The 16,815-nt window shown below is 34.8% G+C and overlaps 1 long non-coding RNA gene across 2 annotated transcripts in view; it reads right to left on the bottom strand.

Annotated features, from left to right (window-relative positions):
- Positions 1 to 1,519: 1,519 nt before the first annotated feature.
- The window catches only part of LOC101150354 (uncharacterized), a 36,586-nt gene continuing 21,290 nt past the window's right edge, over positions 1,520 to 16,815 (bottom strand). For both annotated transcript variants that reach the window (XR_174945.3, XR_010134371.1), the window contains 2 exons: positions 16,125 to 16,246; positions 1,520 to 1,893 (listed from right to left, as the gene is read on the bottom strand). This is a non-coding gene — a long non-coding RNA (uncharacterized lncRNA). The remainder of the gene's footprint in view (positions 1,894 to 16,124; positions 16,247 to 16,815) is intronic.

Genomic DNA, 16,815 nt, shown 5'->3' with positions numbered 1-16,815 from the left:
CCTCTACCTTGAGGGGCCCTTGGGATATGGGGTTAACTTCTCTGACATGGCTACTTAAAAAAAAAACAGTAGCTAGTAACTTGCTGGGCTCTTGGCAAAGCTAAATACCTGACCCATAGAAACCTTGTGACTGTCTTGCCTGGTGTTCCCATTTTTTGGGTGGGCCATTTATTGGGTGGGACTCAATGACTAACAAAGTAAGAAAGGCCCAATAAGCCTCACTTGTCAAATAAAATGATATATTCAAAAGCAAGGTCCCAGCAGCATCTTAGCATTAAATGAGACATGACAGCTTGCCTTCTCAGGGAAACTGTATCCTCCATTCTGCTTCTGAAAGCAATGTCACTGGCTCAGTGGGGACCTCAATGCCTGGTCTGGTTCCCTGATGGTGAACATCTATGTATATAATGTTTTCATCTAAGTAATTCAATTACTAGTAATTTGTAAAACAGCATATTCATATGTGTGCCTAAAGTAATGTTTGCAAGAATGTTTACTGCAACATTGTTTTTGACAGCAAATGACAAGGAAATACTTAAAAATCTCTCATTGAGGAACTCTCTAAAGAAATCACTTGTAGTTCCATACAAACTATGGCTAATTGTCCCAATAAAAATAGTGTTAACAATTTCTATCTTTACGAACAGTGACTATTTTCTCTGTGTTTGTAAAGTGTGAATAAAAGCATGTTTCATTACCTTTGCCATTTATTGACCAGCTATATACAACATAACAAATGACAGTTGCTTGCTTAGCAAAGGCAACTTGAAGGCAAACCCCTTAGTCTTCTCCCTCAATGTCCCAACTCTCCAGTCCCACAAGACTGTCCCTATACAAATTCTGAGACTTATACTGATTTCAAGATTTATTGTTACATGAAAAAGCAAGGATCTGAAAAATGTAAAATTTATCATTTTCCTGTAAAAATGGCATATATACAGATGTTTGCATGTACTCCTCTGAAAGTAAACACAAGACACTGGCAATACGGCTGCCTCTACAGAAGAGGATAGGGGAACCCTGGATGTCTTTGGTGAAAGTAAGACTAATTTTCATTGCTATAGATTAAGGCTCACACTTAGATTAAGAACTATTATCTCTGGGTGGTAAAAATCCAAAGGACTATTCATTTGTTTATTGCCTGTTACTCATTTTGTATTATTTCTACAATGAACTGAAATTCACTTCAAACAGAAAAAGTTAAAAATATTTTGAAAGGAGTTGTCCAGCAAGAATATAGCAGAAGAAAGGAAATATCTGTATTTTGGCAGCTAGAAAAGGAACATAAATTGTTGTAATCCCTGGTGATTAAAAAAATACAATCCTTAATGTAATTGTAATTAATTGTAATACAATCCTTAATGTAAACAGCATCTAATGTAATGTAGGTGCTGACATTAAAATAGGAAAGAGATAAAAATGACATAAAACTAGAAAGGCAAGTGACTGGCAGAGAAAATAAATCCAGATGCAAAATTACTTACCAGAAAAATTCTCAGATTATATAATCAAACAAAAATTCAAATAATATCTTGCTTTTATTATTTATTTTTATGTCTTCTTATATGCAAGGATATATTCAATCAAACAAACAGTATTATAACAAGAAATTCTCAGTTCCATTCATTAGATTTCAATAGCTGAGTTTCTCCCAGAATCCTATCTGGAATAACCTCAGTCATTACCATACCATACAGACAGATAGATTTCCCTGGGGCTTTTGGTGGGGATTCTTTTATTCTGACAGCACTTTGAAGGATTTGAGATGGAGAACGCTGTGCCGTTGCCTTTGCTCATCTTCCAGACAGTGGAGAATGCATTTAGGGGCAGCAGATTGGAGTTCATCTTTTGGGGGCCTGTGAAAATATTTTTGGCCTTTGTAGATTGGTTGAACTAAAAGGGAAAAAAAATACCTTAAATCATTGGATTGGTATACACTACCAATACTCTACTCATGTTAGAAGTAACACACACACAAATCAGTTTATGTAACTCCAAGAATGTAAGGTAGATGTTTCATCTTTTAGGAAAACAGCACCTCCTAAAACAATTATTTTATTTCATTCTTGGGGTTGTTGCTAATGGCAACAGAAAGAATGCACTGGAGTGTCATAATAATCCTCCATTAAATCCCTACTGTTTAAATTTTAATGCTATAATTCAAGAGCTGACAAAAGCCCATTGAGTTTGTCTATGGGGAGGAAAACAGGCAGGCCCATTTTCTCAGGGGTGATGCTATAGCAACATGGAATGAATTTGGGGTCAGGGAACAAGCAGTCTCCAAGCTTTGTTTGCATTTCCTGACTAAAAGTAGAATCTAACATTATAAATTTTACCCAAATAAGTATTTATTTTGAATAGCAGGAAGATAGCTCACTTTGTACTGCTGTTTACATTGAAAACAGAGAGAAGGTAACAAAACCAGAACTGGAAGAAAGACATGCCGACAAACATGTTATGAAATGACTATTGAAGTGACCACTTTAGAAACCCCTAGAGCCGCTCCGCGTTTGCTTGACACCCAACCCCTCTCCCGTGGACAAGCAATGCTTTAGAACATGGAAAAGTATTAAATTTGCAAAATGCCTTTTTAAAAGAGAGAGACAAAGGAAGTCTGATCAACAATTCCTGAATGTGACCCCTTACAGTCATGCAAGACATGGCAAAGACGGGTGTTGTTGATTTTGTCTAGCTCTTTATAATGGCACTTTTGTTTTAGTGGGAGAATTTATTTCTACCAGAATAAACAAATACACCTGAATCACAATTGCCTATTGTGCAGCAGAAGGCCAAGAAAAACCCTACCCAATTCCCACTAGTTTCTGCTGCCAACTTTTCTTTCCTCAGGCATCTGTGTTTTCACTTTTGGTTTGAGTGTTGAATATTAGCATATTGAGTCAGTGTTCAATAGCATAAAATATTACATTTTGGGTGGTTATCCAATAAGGTCTATCTAGTTATAGACTCTATTTATATGGCTTGCAATATACAAAAAAGAAGACTGTTAGGTTTTCAAATGCTAAGTCATAGGTGAAAATATAAATATCTGTAAACCTTGTAGCTCAACAAAACTCAAAGCTGTTTCTTCTTTTTTATTTCCTCTCTCAGACCTTTGCTGTCTCACCTTGACAATGAAAAACTCTCACCCCTCCCAAACCTCTGATGACCTCTAGTACCCATCCTTTATAATTCATCCTAAATATAATGGCAATATTAATTATCTTCTTAATAACAAAATCCCTCTTCTATTAAAAATCTTTGATGTTTTCAAATAGAATTCACACTTCTACATATTTACTCTGCTATTACAAGTAAGTCAAACTGTATAACTTGCTGTTCCATTTATATATCTTGCTTACACTTTTCTCACAGTATATTTACTTAGATGCTGTGTAGAATTTCCTCATCAATATTCTATTCATCTTTCAAACCCAGTTTATATGTCACCTTTTCCATAAAGTTTTTCTAGATCACTCCTTCTGGAAAAGATTTCTTTCCTTTTCTCACTCTAAGCTCACATGGTCCCTGTAGAATTATCTTTGGGACCTTATTTCATATTTTCTAATGAACTCTCTTACTATTATCCCACAAGGACAAAGACTATATATTTAGTTATTTTTCTTTCACTCATTTTACTCTTAGAAAGAAAAGTTTTTTAATAAAAGTATTCTCTAAGCTGTATTGCTTACCTGGTTTTGCCTCCTAGAAACACAAAGCAGATTACATTCAAGTTATAATTATTATCAACAAAAGGATTTGTAGAATAAAACTTAAAGCTATAGAATAAAAAATATTAGGTGATATGTTATGATCAAGTACTAGTGCCTTAAATAAAAGAATGGTTTAGCATAAAAAGAAAAATAAAGGATGGGTTATTCTGCATAGACAACCCTAATATCTGAGTAGTTTATCATAATAATCAAGTATGTGCTCATGTTACTCATTCAATGAACACTGGCAATAAGACTTTGCTCATCACAGTCACTAAGAGATCCAGACTGGCAGAAGAGACATCTCTATACACATTTACATAGTCACTGTGTCAGAAAAAGGGAAAGTGGTGACACATACCATGCTACCTCTGAAAATTTCGGCCCAGAAGTAGCACATTTTTTCTGTTCATACTTTATACATCAGAGCAAGTCACATGGCCAACCTCACTTCCAGGGGACAAAGAAGTGAAATTCCACATGTGTTCAGACACAGAGACAATTTGAAATGCCTGGAGAATAGCACTAGTAATTATTTTTCCACATTTTCCCCCCCAGTAGTTAGGGGAAAAAATAAATTTCAAAATCTATATCAAAATGGCAAAATACTCAAAATTAGGAACCTCCCTGAAATCATTTGAACATATATTTCAATAACCTTAACAAACAGCATCCTTAATCGTGAAATTTGAGATTTTTTTCTCTTAAGATACATTAAATACAAGGATAAATTAAATACAAGGATATTATCATTGCTACTGAACCATATAGGCTGCAAGTCATGGCCAGCATAAGACGTAAGAAAGAAAATAAGGTAGATGGTTTGGAAAATAATAGACCAAAATTGCCATTTCTATAGGTATGATATGAATTGTTGATATGGCTTACCTTTTGAATTTTTAGAATTTTCTATTATAGTTATTACAAATTATGATCAAATTTTCCATAAAAATTACTTTAAAATTTTAAAGTAGAATATTAACAACCTGTGAAATAATAGCAAAAGAATGAAAGTTTGTAATTAGAGTACTAGAAAAAGAAAAAGAGAGAGTATGAAGCAGAAAAATTACTTAACCAAATAATGGTTAGAAATTTTCAAACTTTATTTTAAAACCCACACATAATTTCAGGAATCTAAGCAAAAAACAAGCAATGGACATTATATTAAACTGCTGAAAATCAGAATTAAACAGAACATTTGAAAAGCAAGAGAAGAAAAGACATATTACACATTAAATGCAGAGGACCAATAATAAGAAACAAGGCTGACCTCTCATCAGAAACAATGAAAATGAGAAGACAATGGAACAACATCTTTAAACTAAATGAAAGACAACTATATAACTTGTCAACCTAGAAAAGTGTTAATCAGCAGATATGTATTACAGGAAATGCTACAGGAAGTTCTTTTGGCTTCTGGTTCTTTGGCTCAGAGTAAATGGTACCGGATGGAAATTTGGTTATATAAGAAGGAATGAAAGATTAAGTATGTGACCAGTTTCATGAAAATAAATTGAACAAATTAGATGAAAAGGACAAGCTTTTTTTGAGAAGCCATAACAAATCAAATTAACAAAAATGAAAGAAAAATATTGAATAATATTATTAAGTAAATAGAATTCATGATTACAAACCTTTTCTCAATGAAAATGATGGTGTATACTGGTGAATTTTATTAAACATTTAAAAAGTTATATGCTTTTTAACTTTAAATACATAATATACTTCTGATATTTTTTATAGGAATTTGCATTTAAGGAAATAGTCTACCTTTACTTGTTGAATGGAGATACATAGATCTCAGGTCTACCAAAAAAATTCACTAACAGTTTCAACCAGGATATTGCATTGTTGAGGTTATCCATTTGTTGTTCAGTTAGTACTTGACATTAGCCTTTAACCTCAGCCAGTCTCTCCCCTGGGATAGGCTGATATATAAGAAAAGAAATGGTCCGGGCACGGTGGCTCACACCTGTAATCTCGGCACTTTGGGAGTTCAAGGCAGGTGGATCGCAAGGTCAGGAGTTCGGGACCAGCCTGACCAACATGGTGAAACACCGTCTCTACTGAAAGTACAAATATTAGCTGGGCGTGGTGTCACGCACTTGTAATCCCAGCTTCTCAGGAGGCTGAGGCAGGAGAATCATTTGAACCCAGGAGGCGGAGGTTGCAGTGAGCTGAGATGACGCCATTGCACTCCAGCCTGGGTGACAGAGTAAGACTCCATCTCAAAAAAATAATAATAATAAATAAATAAAATAAGAGAAATGTAAACTTGGCCCAACTATTGGACAAAAAAAAATCAAAGTTACAGCCTTCCTGATGGTTATGTGATTGATGTTAACATTGATATAAATAAAGTCTGTTTCTGAAAAGAGAAGAAAGAAAAGAAGTGCTGGCGAATTTGGGCCCAGATCAAGTGAGTTTGTATTTCATACCCAAATACTTCAAGCCAAATATTTGGTGGACTCAAACTACTTATATTTCCTATCATCCTTTTTATCACAGGGTATTTGTTGTAGATAGAAAAGACATAAGAAAAGACAGACTTTGATGTGTTTTTCTTTCTAGTTCTAAGAATTGCTATTTTGTCTTCTAGCAGAACACCTTCCCAAACATAAGATAATTGGCCAAAGTAGAGAAGAGAATGAGTGGTGTATATCTATGAACAGACAAATTTTCAGTGGAAGAAGGGAAGTTCTGGCAAGCTTCAGCAGCATACTTTCACTAAATCTTTAAGTGCACGGACTATAGTGTATATAATAATGTTGCAGGTCAGGTGACTCTGAGATCATGCTTAGTTTACAGAAATTTGGGGGGAAATTGCTGTCAGGATCAACAGTTGGGGAATGGGAGGAAAGTAGAATTAGGCCAAAGAAGAATTTGGACTGCAACATAGTAATAAGAACTAACTAAGGAAACTCAAGGAGAGCCCTGAGGTTAGAACAGTCCTTTAGATGGGGAAAGGAGACCAGACCATCATACCCCCACATCAATCAGACTTCAGGTGCAGCTTGCGCTCTGGAGGAGGAAAGATCTTGGGCAATGTGCCTCTTTTCAGAAGAGGGCAACTTCCAAAAAGTTCTGATGGCTGAGAGCTCAACCATCAGTGCTCCCAGAAGTTGAGTGAATTTGTCCTTCCTTCCTGAAGGGGGAATCTGAGCAGTGCAGCAGAGCATTCTGTACTGTCCATTCTTGCACACCTTGAGTCCTCTTGCTTCACCTAAGTTCTGAAAGCTGTATCTTCAGGACTCTGAGGGATTTCTTTCCTGCAGTAAGCTTCCTAGGGGAAAGTTAATGGAGAAATGCTATGTCTCATTGATGTAGTTGGGCTTGAGGCTACATCTGTGATAATTTATTGTCCTCTTCCTCTACACTCTATCCTAGAATCACTTCTCCCACAGCTAGCACCTGGTCTTGGTGGCTTACCTGGTTGGATGACCCAAACCCACATCTCTGATTGTCTAAACATCTGGTCATCAAGCCCTTATTAGATTGTGGCTACTGTATTTGTCAATTTATCATGAAAACTGGGCAAAGAATTGCCATGAGATAATCAAGTACCAAATATGTTCCTCACCTGCCCCAGTGTGTCATAACAGCCTTTCTCCTGATGATCAGCTCAATTGCTTCTATCAATATGGTATTCCCCCCTTGCCAACTTGTCCCTTGGCATATGGAGTCCGAAGTGCCGAGGCCAAAATCATAGCTTATGTTTCGCTGATAGATATTCCCCATGGTAGGAACGAAGACCATTAAACACGTGGAGTTCAGAATTTCAGAAAAAGGAAGCAGAAACTCCCTATGTGTCATTGCTATTTTCTTTTTTTAAAAAATGTTACTTTATTTTAGCTCTGGGATACATGTGCAGAATGTGCAGGTTTGTTACATAGGTATACATGTGCCATGGTGGTTTGCTGCACCTATCAACCTGTCATCTAGGTTTTAAGCCCTGCATGCTTTAGGTATTTGTCCTAATGCTCTCCCTCCCCTTATGCCCCACCCCCCAACAGGCCCCGGTGTGTGGTGTTCCCTTCCCTGTGTCCATGTGTTCTCATTTTTCAACTCCCATTTATGAGTGAGAACATGCAATGGTTGGTTTTCTGTTCCCGTGTTAGTTTTCTGGGAATGATGGCTTCCAGCTTCATCAATGTCCCTGACATGAGCTCATCGTTTTTTATGGCTTCATAGTATTCCCTGGGGTATATGTGCCACATTTTCTTTATCCAGGCTATCCTTGATAGGCATTTGGGTTGGTTCTAAGTTTTTGCTGTTGTAAATAGTGCTTCAATAAATATATGTGTGCATGTGTATTTATAGTAGAATGATTTATAATCCTTTGGGTATATACCCAGTAATGGGATTGCTGGGTCAAATGGTATTTCTGGTTCTAGATCCTTGAGGAATCACCACACTGTCTTCCACAATGGTTGAACTAATTTACATTCCCACCAACAGTGTAAAAGCGTTCCTATTTCTCCACAGCCTTGCCAGCATCTGTTGTTTCCTGACTTTTTAATAATCGCCATTCTAACTGGCGTGAGATGGTATCTCATTGTGGTTCTGCCCCAAAACTCCTTAACTGATAAGCAACTTCGGAAAAGTATCAGGATATAAAATCAACATGCAAAAATCACAAGCATTCCTATACACCAACAATAGACAAGCGGAGCCAAATCATGAGTGAATTCCCATTTACAATTGCTACTAAGAGAATAAAATACCTAAGAATACAACTTACAAGAGATGTGAAGGACCTCTTCAAGGACAACAACAAACCACTGCTCAAGGAAGTAAGAGAGGACACAAACAAATGGAAAAAAAATCCATGCTCATGGATAGGAAAAATCAATATCGTGAAGATGGCCATATTGCTATTTTCAACTCTTCATTCCTGCCACCATGTGTAACCAATGGAGCACCACATATCTAAATAATGGAGCACAGTACCATACAATGGTCATGAGACTTGAGTATAGACTGTATCTTGGAATATGATTTCTTATCCTTATATGGTATCATTTTCAAGCTTCTGCCTCACCTATGCCTTCTACGAACTACTTTATTGCTCTTCAATGGCAGCCTCTTTTGGATGGTGTAGTTTCTAATAGGAACAGTCGATCTTATAATCATCCAGCCACTGTTGCACCTCTTTTCCTGTAAAGTGAGTTTCTTTTACAACAAAGGAAACAATCAACAGAATGAAGAGACAACCTATGGAATAGAAGTAAATATTTGTAAACTACATATCTGATAAGGAGTTAATATCAAAAGTATATAAGGGACCCAACTCAACAGCAAGAAAAAAATCTGATTAAAAAATGGGCAAAGAACCTTAGTAGACATTCCTCAAAAGAGAGATACAAATGGTTGACAAGTAATACTCAACATCACTAATTACCAGGGAGATGCAAATTAAAACCACAATGACATATCAGCTCACACCTTTTAGGATGTGTATCAAAAAAAGAGACAAGTATTAGTGAGGATGTGGAGCAAAGCAAATACTTTTACACTGTTTACAGGAATGTACATCAATACAGCCATTATGGAAAACAGAATAGAGGTTGCTCTTAGTCCAGAATTTCTGAACAGTGGCATATTGACATTTTGGGGTGGATTATTTATTGAGGGAGGCTGTCCTGTCCACTATAGGATATTTAGCAGCAACTCTCTAGCCACTAGATGTCAGTAATATCCTCCCTTTTCTGACAATCACAAATGTCTCCAGACATTGCCAAATGTCTTGGGGGTGGGATACGGGAGACAAGGAATTGCCCATGGTTAAGAACTACTGCGTTAGTGTGATGCAATGCTATATGAGATCTCCTGTTGATGGACTAAACTCTCTGCAATCCCATGGCTAATGGTGCTGTTTGAGGTTCTTTGACATAAAACACAGAACCATACCTGGAATATGTATAAATTCAAAAAGCATTAATTCGAAATGACTTAATGCTTCCATCCTTCAAGGATGGAAGAAGTCCAATGTATTTAACTTGCCACCAGGTTGGCTGGTTGACCTCCTGAAGAGATAGTGCTGTATTGGGGGCTTAGTGTTGGTCTCTGTTGCTACTTCTGGGACATTTGGCAGTGACAGAAGTTATAACAACTTCAGTAAATTGGTGGGGCCCATGCAAAACCTGCATCCCTTACACCATGCTTACTCTGTTCATGTGCTTATTGTCCGAACACTGAAGTCTCTGATGACAGAGTATGGCTGATATTGACTGGCTGACACTTTGTCTACTCCAATTACTTGGTTGTTTAATGTCTCTTCTAGGGTAGGTATATTCTCCCTTAGACATTAGCTGCACTACAAAGATCTTCAGATTTTGTGCCCACTCTCACTAGTTCATTCATATACCATGACTCCAGACTGTTCCTGATCTTCCCATCTTTCAAGACTGAATGCAAAAAAAAAAAAAAAAGTAAAACATCTCATCGATATTTTCATGCTGATTACATGTTGAATGACAATATTTAGATATATTGGATCAAAAAATATGCTACTAAAATTTATTTCACCTGTGTTTTTTACTTTTTTATTTTATACTGTTTTGCTTTCTTTTTAAAAAATTTTTATGGATACATAATTGTTGTACATATTTGTAGGGAACATGTAATATTTTAGTACAAGCAAATAATGTGTAATGATCCAATCAGGGTCATTGGGATATCTATCACCTCAAATATATATCATTTTTTGGTGTAAGGAACATCCCAATTCCACTCGTTTTGTTATTTTGAAATATACAATAAATTATTAACTATAATTACCCTGTTGTGCAAGTGAACACTAGATCTTATTCCTTCTATCTAACTGTATGTTTGTACCTATTGCCCATTCCCCCTTTATCTCCTGTTCCCAACTATCCTTCCAAACCTCTAATAATCATTATTCTTATTCTCTAGCTCCATGAGCTTTTTTTTTCAGCTCCCACATATGAATGAGAACGTGTGATATTTGTCTTTCTGTTTCTAGCTTATCTCATTTACCATAATGTCCACAGGTTTCATCCATGTTGTTGTAAGTGACAGGATTTCATTCTTTTTTTATTGCTGAATAATATCCCATTGTGTATATGTACCACATTTTATCTATGCATCAGTTGATAGACATTAAGTTGATTCCATATCTTGGCTACTGTGAATAGTCCTGCAATAAACAGGAGAGTGTCGATATCTCTTCCACATACTGATTTCCTTTCTTTTGAATATATACCTAGCAGTGCAATTGCTAGATCATATGATAGTCCTATTTTTAGTTTTTTGAAGAACCTCCATACTGCACTCCATAGTGTCTGTACTAATTTACATCCCCATCATTGGTGTTCAAGTGTTCCCCTTTCTCCACATCCTCACCAGCATCTAGATACACACACATACACAAAATGGAAAGATATTCCATGTTCATGGATTGGAAGAATCAATATTGTTAAAATGTCCACACTACTCAAAGCAATCTACAGATTTAATGCAATCCTTATTAAAATACCAATGACATTCTTCACAGACTCAGAAAAAATAATCTTTACATTTATATGGAACCATAAAAAAAAAACCAGAATAGCCAGAGTAGAGAACTCAGAAATAAATCCATGCACTTATAGTCAACTAATTTTTGGCAAAGGTGCCAATAACATACACTGGGGAAAAAGACAGTCTCTTCAATAAATGGTGCTGGGAAAACTGGATATCCATATGCAAAAGAATGAAACTAGACCCCTGTTTGTCACTATATACAAAAATCAAATTAAAATAGATTAAAGAATTAAATCTAAGACCTGAAACTATGAAACTACTAGAAGAAAACATTGGGTAAATTCTCCAGGACATTGGTCTGGGCAAGGATTTCTTGAGTAAGATCTCAAAAGCACAAGCAATCAAAGCAAAAATGGACAAATGAAATCATATTATGCTAAAAAGCTTCTGCACAGCAAAGGAAACAAAGTGGAGAGACAACCTACAGAATGGAAAAAAAAATTTGCAAACTACCTATCTGCAAGTAATTAATAACCAGAATATATAAGGAACTCAACTCAATAGCAGAAAAACTAATAACCTAATTAAAAAATAGTCAAATGATCTGAATAGATATTTCTCAAAAGAAGACATACAAATGCTAGCAGATATATGAAAAAAGGCTCAACATCACTAATAATCAGAGAAACGCAAATTAAAGCTGCAATAAGATACCATCTCACCCTAGTTAAAAGTTTTTGAGTTTCTTACATATTTTAGATACTCATTCTTTTTGAATATGTGGTTTGAAATTTTTTTCCCAGTCAGTAGCCTAATTTTAGAGCATCTTATCAGGGTCTTCTTCAAAGCAAAAGTTTTTAATTTTGATAAAGTCAAATTTATTACTTTTTTTTTCTTTTTGAATCATACTTTTGGTATCAAGTCTGACAGCTCTCTGCCTAGGCCTAGATTCCTAAGATTTTTCTCTTTTCTCTTATGTTTTTTTTCTAAAGCTTTTATAGTTTTACATTTTACAATAAGTCTATTATCCATTTTGACTTACATTTTATATAATGTGTGAAGGTTAGATTGAGGTTTATTTATTTATAATGTTAGTTGTAGATGCTCTTTATAAAGTTGAGGAAGTTTCCCTCTATTCCTCATTTTCTGAAAGTTTTTATTATGAATGGGTGGTAAATTTTTGTCAAATGCCTTTTCTGTATCAGTTGATATAATCGTGTGATTTTTCTTCTTTAGCCTATTAATACGGTGGACTACTTTGATTAATATCAAAATATTGTAACAATATTGTGTCTCTGAAATAAACTCTGCATGGTCATGGTGTATAATTATTTTATATATTGCTGAATTCTATTTGCTAATATTTTGTTAATAATTTTTATATTTACATTCATGAAAGACATAGTTCTAGATTTTTTATTTTTATACTGTTTCATCCTGTTTTAGTATCAGGATAATATTAGCTTCACAAAACTAATTGGGAGGTATTTCCTCCTCTTCTACTGGCTAGAAAAGATTGTGTAGAATTAGCATTACTTTTTGTTTAAACATTTGTATAATTGATTTTTAAATTATAAATTCAATTTCCTTACTAGTTAGTTTTAGGACTAGTTAAATTATCTGTTTAATATTTGGTGAGTTGTTGTAGCCTGTGCTTTTTGAACACTGGTACACTTCTAAGTCATCCAATTTATGTGTGTAGGTCATTTGTAATATTCCCTTATAAGCCTTTTGAGGTTGTTAAGGTCTTTATTCCTGATATTAGTAATTTGTGTTGCCTTTCTTTTTCTCTGTCAGTCTTATTTTGTCAATCTCTCTTATCAGTCAAACTGCTGTCAATTTTATGAACCATTTCAAAGGACCAGCTTTTTGTTTCATTGGTTTTTCTTTTAAACTTTATTTATTTCTGCTATCATCATTATTATTGCCTTTCTTCTGCTGGCTTTGAGTTCTTTTTGCTCTTCTTTTTTTGAGATTCTTGAAGTAGGCGCTTAGATGACTAATATAACACATTACCTCCTTTCTAATGGAAATATTTAGTATTACAATTTCCCCCTCAGAACTGTTTTAACTATGCCCCTAATAGTTAAATATGTTGTATTTTTTAATTTCATTCTATTCCATTTATTTTTTATTTTCCTTAAGAATTCCTCTTTGATCCCTGGACTATTTAGAAATGTGTAGTTTATTTTGCAAGTGGTTAGAAATGTTTCTGATATCTTTTTGCTGCTGGTATCCAGGTTGATTCCATTGTGATCAGAGGATACACTTTACGTAATTTCAATTATTATAAATGTGTTGTCTTTTGTTTCATTGCCTAGGATACAGTCTATATTGATATATATTCCCTGAGTGCTTGAAAAGAATGTGTAATCTGCTGTTGGGGGGGCAGTATTCTACAAATGTTCATTTGAGTCTGGGTATTGATGGTGTTGTTGATTCTTCTATATCCTTGCTGAATTTTTGTTCAGTTCTGTCAGTTGCTGAGAAAGGGATGTTGAAACCTTCAAGTATAATTGTAGTCTTGTCTATTTCTCTTTTAAGGTATCCATTTTATAGATGTATGTCTACTCCATCTTCTCAGAAGTAGAAATCTTCTCTTATTGACAATTTTGACTGAACTTTCCTAACTCCTTCTATGAGCATTTTCATTTTAAAGATATTATTTGAAATCAGATTCATGAACTTTACTACTCGAGAATAAAATGGTCTCCTTATACATCTGTTTGAATAGAAAGAAAATCATCTTAATTACAATCAAGTTTAGCCTGTTATCCTTGAAGGATTCTACTGGATGAGTGATGCATAGTCATGGACAAGTCCCCCAACCCATGTATATATAGCATCTTCTGACCTAAAGATAATGGCAAATGATAATCAGCCAATATATAAGACATGTACATTACCAGCTGGCTTTTCAGCCAATGTTTTTCACAAGAAAATAAAAAGAAAAACAGAAAATATTTCTCTTGTGAAATTTATAAAGGACCGAATGGTTGGCAAAGAGAACATGACTCCTAATGCCAACCACATCAGTATCTTTTGGGAAAGGGTTTGTTCCATGTCACAAAAATTCTCTAGCATGTTCACCTGAGAAACACAAAAGTCCTAGTGCTCTGGGGACAACCACCTTAAAAGACATATCTTTAATGCAATTACATAAGTTTTGACTAATTTTCATAGCAAGAAATATGTCTTTATTCAGTATAAAAGAACAATCCTGAGCACAGTAAACAAACCAAAAGTTGTAGACCAGCTCCACAAGATTTTCTGTTAAAAGTCCTTTCCTAATTCTACAATTGTTTTATTACTGCAGAATAGAGTTTTAAGAAATTATGAGAGAATACCTGAAATTGGAGAAAATCTGTTTATTTTTAAATTTTGAAAGCATTTATTATTTTATTATATAAAACAGAATAACATGATTCTGCACAGATATCTAAGTGACCTTACAGCAAGCTACAGAACTGAAAAGCTCTGATAAGTGATTTGTTTTGGGATTCTGAGTCTCAGTTGCTGACTTGAACCTACGCTGTATATTCAGTATTGTGCTTTAGAATGACACTGTGGCCCTGATAGAAGGAAGGGAGGAAGAGAAATAAAGAAGGTAGTAAGGAAGAAAGAAAGAAGGGTAGAAGGGCAGAAATAAAGTAGAAGGAAGAAAGGAAGGAAGGAAGGAAGGAAGAAAGGAGGGAAGGAAGGAAGGAAGGAAAGAAAGAAAAGTTCAAATATTTTAAATAACCAGCATTTGTAGGGAAAGGCCATTGTTTTTTATAAATATGTCTCACTGGCTCTGATTTAAGGAACATGCAAAATCAATAAAATAAAAAGGACTGGACAATTTTGTTTTTTTCAGCCTTTCTAAGCTTCCTTCCCATTCATTTCGTAATAACACCTCTGTTTTCCTTTGGAGATTTATGCTTCCTAGTGGATCAAGTGGGAGAGCCCATTACCCAAGCTGGGCCAATCAGTTACTTGCAACACAGACTGTTAAAAACTTTAATAATATACAACAATATTTGTTTCCCCTAAAATATTGTTGATCAGCAACATTTGACTAGAATATAAAAAGTCCATAATCATTTTGAATAGCTCATCTGAACCTCCGGATTGACTGATGCTTCATGCCTTTCAAGTATTCAAGTTCCCATATGATTATGGGAGCTATGATTATGATTCCATATTAATTTCAATACCCACAAGGATGTTTACTGCTTCAAAAATGACTTTCTCCTTAAAAATGCAACAAGAGTGGTCAAGACATATGTCCTCTCAGAGCAGTTAATGAAATTGGTTTGCCTTAAATGGCACAGGTTGAAACTTCATAGATAAACCACTGTCAAATCTCTTCACTGGATACTTTAAATAGGTAGGCTGTTCATGAGTCTTTGGTATAACATAATTTGCACTATGTTGGAGGAGAATGTTTGTGGTTTTCAGTACATGGCTTTATAACACCTTTCAAAAAACTTCTAAGAAATCACATCCACAGAAGATGTTATTTGAAGGTACCAGAAGGCATCAACCTTTGACTAGAGGGAAAATATTTCTCTTGAAGAAGAATAATAAATAGAAAAATATGCAGATTCTAATAGATTGAAGGTGATTTCTACAGTTTGTACTGAAAACTGGATTGTGGCAATTGAAAAATCAGATGGGTGTAGATTTGAGATGAAAATTCTAGAAATGTTCATGTTTTTAAAAAAGTTTTAGAACTAAGTTGACTGAGTGGGATGATGTGAAAAGTTGGGTTCAGAGAAAATATACTCAGTTACTTGGTGAATAATCTCACATGAGGCTTTACCATGATGAATTAATGCCTACCACAAGCTGGGAATTTAAAGCAACATCTGAAAGTTAGAGAAATGTGCCTTTGCCTGGGAGAACCTAACACAGAGAAACCTGTGAAAGAGATGATCTCTAGCCTACCTTTGCTTTCATTCTTCTGTCAATACCACAAACTGGCCCTTATTCTCCTCATCAGACAGAATAATCACCTTGCCCCCGGTCGGATCCTGCCTTTTTTTGATCACCAAGGCAAGCACTTCTGTCTGAAATGAAATGTCAAAGTGAAACACCTGATTTGTGACATCTACCAATGCAAATACATTTTAAAATAGCTATCTAGTTCTCTCTCTCTCTCTCTCCATATATAGATAGATAGATAGATAGATAGATAGATAGATAGATAGATAGATAGGTAGATATAGAGATATATAGTTCTTGTACATAAAAAAATACTTTTCAATGAGTCACCAGAAGAAGAGATGAACTGACATACAGTTTTAAGATGATATATTATTTAAACCATATAGATAAAAATATGAAGCTTTCATTAGTAAATGGTAAAAAAACATAATTAAAACACAGGTCTTTGGAAACTTGTTCTGCCTTAACACACTGCTACCTCAAAATAAATATATAAATCAATAATACAGAAATAAAAGTCATGAAAATATTGATATTCATTGAGTTTCAAACATCGATGAAGATTTTAAATCACATATTCTCCAAACAAAAAGGTAATGACTAATTAACAGGGTTTTTTAGTGGTATGTTTTTGCTTGATTTATTTTTGTATTCCTGTTTAGTTGTACTAATAGTTGTACATAGTTGTACT

Source organism: Gorilla gorilla, chromosome 5 (assembly GCF_029281585.2).
Source record: "Gorilla gorilla gorilla isolate KB3781 chromosome 5, NHGRI_mGorGor1-v2.1_pri, whole genome shotgun sequence".
Taxonomy (NCBI): Eukaryota; Metazoa; Chordata; class Mammalia; order Primates; family Hominidae; genus Gorilla; species Gorilla gorilla.
The sequence above is the reverse complement of the archived record's forward strand: the minus strand, read 5'-3'. Positions and strand labels throughout refer to the sequence as shown.